Source organism: Sinocyclocheilus anshuiensis, unplaced genomic scaffold, assembly GCF_001515605.1.
Source record: "Sinocyclocheilus anshuiensis isolate Anshui unplaced genomic scaffold, SAMN03320099.WGS_v1.1 scaffold676, whole genome shotgun sequence".
Classification (NCBI taxonomy): Eukaryota; Metazoa; Chordata; class Actinopteri; order Cypriniformes; family Cyprinidae; genus Sinocyclocheilus; species Sinocyclocheilus anshuiensis.
Window position 1 is genome coordinate 3359773 of NW_015558579.1, and position 3757 is coordinate 3363529.

Below are 3757 nucleotides of genomic sequence, written 5' to 3' on the forward strand. Positions count from 1 at the left end.
CCTCTCTCTCTCTCTCTCTCTCTCTCTCTCTCTCTCTCTCTCTCTCTCTCTCTCTCTCTCTCCGCTCTGACATCCTCGTGGCTAGTGTGGTCCCTCTTGCGCTTGATGCTCATCCAGTGCGCGCCGCTCGCTGCAGCGCGCAACATTCAGTGCAGACAATGGTGCTTACATAATCATTGCTTATTCTTTATTTTAATTTTTTTATAAGCCATAGTTACTTTTCAGAGCTGTAGTTCAATGGCAGTGCTTACTGCTTACAGGAACAGCTCACCTAAAAATGTAAATTTGCTGACTAAAAATGTATTCACCTTCAGGCCATCTTCATTTGAACAGATTAGGAGAAATTTAGCATTACATCACTTGCTTATCAATGGATCCTCTGCAGTGAATGGGTGCCGTCAGAATGAGAGTGTGAAAAGCTGATAATCAGCACAACTCCAGTCCATCAAGTGAAAAGCTGGGTGCTTGTAAGAAACAATTCCACAATTAAGACGTTTTTAACATAAAACCGTTGTTTACGCTAAATGTGACTCCTCTATCCATAATATTGTCGTCTCGTCTGAATCAGGGGAGAAATATGCAGAGATCAAGCACAATATACAAGAGAAAAGTTTCCAAAACATTTCTAATCAAATATGTTAGTGCATTTTGATGTGATGTTTGATGTGATGTGATTTTGAACAGATTATGTATTTTTTCCACTGAAGGAAGTGTTATTATGGATTATGGACTGGTATTTAGGACAGAAGCAACTTGAAAGTCAAAACGTCCTTGTCGTTTTTTTTTTTTCTAGCAATCAGTTTTTTGCTTCACAAGGTATTATTTGATGGATTGAGGTGGTGTGGATTATTGTGATGTTTTTATCTGTTTGTTCTCCCATTTTGACGGCACCCATTCACAGCCAAGGAGCCAGTGAGTAAGTGATGTAATGCTAAATTTATGATGGCCTGAGGGTGAGTTATCTTCAGCAAATTTTCATTTTTTTTATGTGATCTGTTCCTTTAAACCTGATGCTTATTTGAGAACCCACATGTGATCTCTACACTCTAAAAAATGTTGGATTAAATACAACCCAGCACTGGGTAAAATATGGACAAACCCAGCGACTGGGTTGTTTTGACCCAGCGGTTGGGTTACTTACCCAGAAGGTTAAACATTTAACCCAACTGTTGGTTGAAAACAACCCAATCGCTGGGTTTGTCCATATTTAACCCAGCATTTTTTTAGAGTGTAAGAGTGTTTTTAATGCAACACAAGGTGTGTGCTTTAGACAATATAATCTTCTCAGATTTTAATAGATAAACATAGATAAATAAAGATATTTCATATAATTAACTATTTTATTCATTGTTTAAACCCTTTGTTGACTGGAAAGACACGATCTGGCTTTCAAAATGACAACTGTCCAAAAGTAGAATGCTTGCCCTTATTTGTTTTTCGTTTCAAGAAACTTTTGAAACAGTAACATTTATTTATTTATTATTTATTTCCGACATAAAATGTCTTTTATAGCTTTGTTGAGTGGCGATGAAAGGCTGGTTTGCCATTATTTTTGAACGCCAGATCCTCTAACACCACAGCGGATCCACCGACAGGGCTCCCTGGTGCGTGCTTTCTGAGCAGCCGAATGCAAAACCGGCCTGTTATTGAGCAGCTTAAATACGAAGCTTTATACGCAAGATAAAGTCGGTTATTTGCTGGGCTTTGAAAGCCGGACACAGGACATTACTGCTGCCCTCTTAATAAAAACTCTTATCTCGAGCATACAGAGGAGCATGCTGTACTGGGTTGTTTTGACCCAGCGGTTGGGTTACTTACCCAGAAGGTTAAACATTTAACCCAACTGTTGGTTGAAAACAACCCAATCGCTGGGTTTGTCCATATTTAACCCAGCATTTTTTTAGAGTGTAAGAGTGTTTTTAATGCAACACAAGGTGTGTGCTTTAGACAATATAATCTTCTCAGATTTTAATAGATAAACATAGATAAATAAAGATATTTCATATAATTAACTATTTTATTCATTGTTTAAACCCTTTGTTGACTGGAAAGACACGATCTGGCTTTCAAAATGACAACTGTCCAAAAGTAGAATGCTTGCCCTTATTTGTTTTTCGTTTCAAGAAACTTTTGAAACAGTAACATTTATTTATTTATTATTTATTTCCGACATAAAATGTCTTTTATAGCTTTGTTGAGTGGCGATGAAAGGCTGGTTTGCCATTATTTTTGAACGCCAGATCCTCTAACACCACAGCGGATCCACCGACAGGGCTCCCTGGTGCGTGCTTTCTGAGCAGCCGAATGCAAAACCGGCCTGTTATTGAGCAGCTTAAATACGAAGCTTTATACGCAAGATAAAGTCGGTTATTTGCTGGGCTTTGAAAGCCGGACACAGGACATTACTGCTGCCCTCTTAATAAAAACTCTTATCTCGAGCATACAGAGGAGCATGCTGTAGATAAACAGGCAGGCATTATTGCAATAATATAGCCTAGTCGTTCCTGTGGACTGTCTTTTGAAGGAGCTGGGTTTTGTCGGTCCAATTAAAGGGAATTAGGCAGTTGAATGTTGACAAGTCTGATTGTGAATTGGAAGTGATATTGGCTCATCAGCTTGGCCCAATATACAAAGTCGTAAGTTGCATTGATAGCCAGCAGTTTCAGATTAGTTTGGATGGTGAAGGGGGTCGCTCATGCATTAGTCCTTTAGGGCCTCATCATTACAATTCATTGTAAAGGTGATTTACCACGTACACAAGCCTTTCTCTCGCTCTCCTCTACGGGATAGCGCAGGGTCATCCCGACACGATGATGAAATTCCGCAGATCGGGTCTCACGGGAGCGCTGCTCGACATCTGCTGCCCCCTTGCGCATGTACGCAAATCGCTCCGGGCTCCTCGTTAAGAATGCTGAAATATTTTCCACCCTGACTCAAAATACTGAGCTCCGCCAGTGGGCTGCGAATATTGAGCGTTTAGCGAATATTGCGTCTATTTAGGACGCGCCTCTGACATCAAGAAGAAAGAAAGCGACTAGCGCCTGAGAGGAGTCGGATAAACAGAATAACTGATTGGATTGAGCGCTCATTAATTATTTATCAATAACAAGGGACAGCTAAATATATGGTTGCATTGAAGCTTTCGACTGGAGCGAGTTTTTGGAGTGAATTATGGGGGGAGCCATTAAGGCACAAACAAAAAGGTTGGGGGATCTAGAAAATTGCACGTGCATATTGAAAATTGCAAGTTTTAGTCAAAGTGCGTATTTTCATCTGGCATTAAAATGATACAAAAATTTGCGACAAAAGTACAAACCTTTCTTTTAGAACATAATGAATAGTCTATGTCCTGTAAGCCTACTGTATGCTGAAAAAAATAGGTGTAGAAACAATTTTCACTTATATATTGCTAGTAAATAAAGTAAAACAGTTACAACGAAATGGCACATCAATTAAATATGAAATTCTGAAGTACAAAAGTATTAAAAGATCATATTTGTAGTGTAGCATTTTGTTGAAAATGAATGTAATGTTTAGCTGGACGCTAGGGGCGCCAGAGGACGACAAAACAAAGACTACAGAAACCCTGCTGGGAAAAAAAAATAAATTAAATACAATTAAATTAAAAATAAAGAAAAAAGCTAAAACCAGCCTATGCTGGTTGGCTGGTCTTAGCAAGTTTTAAATTGGGCATAGCTGGTTTAAGTTGGTCAATGGCGTTCAGCTGTTTTAGTCAGCTGGTGTCCTAAAGAAGTGG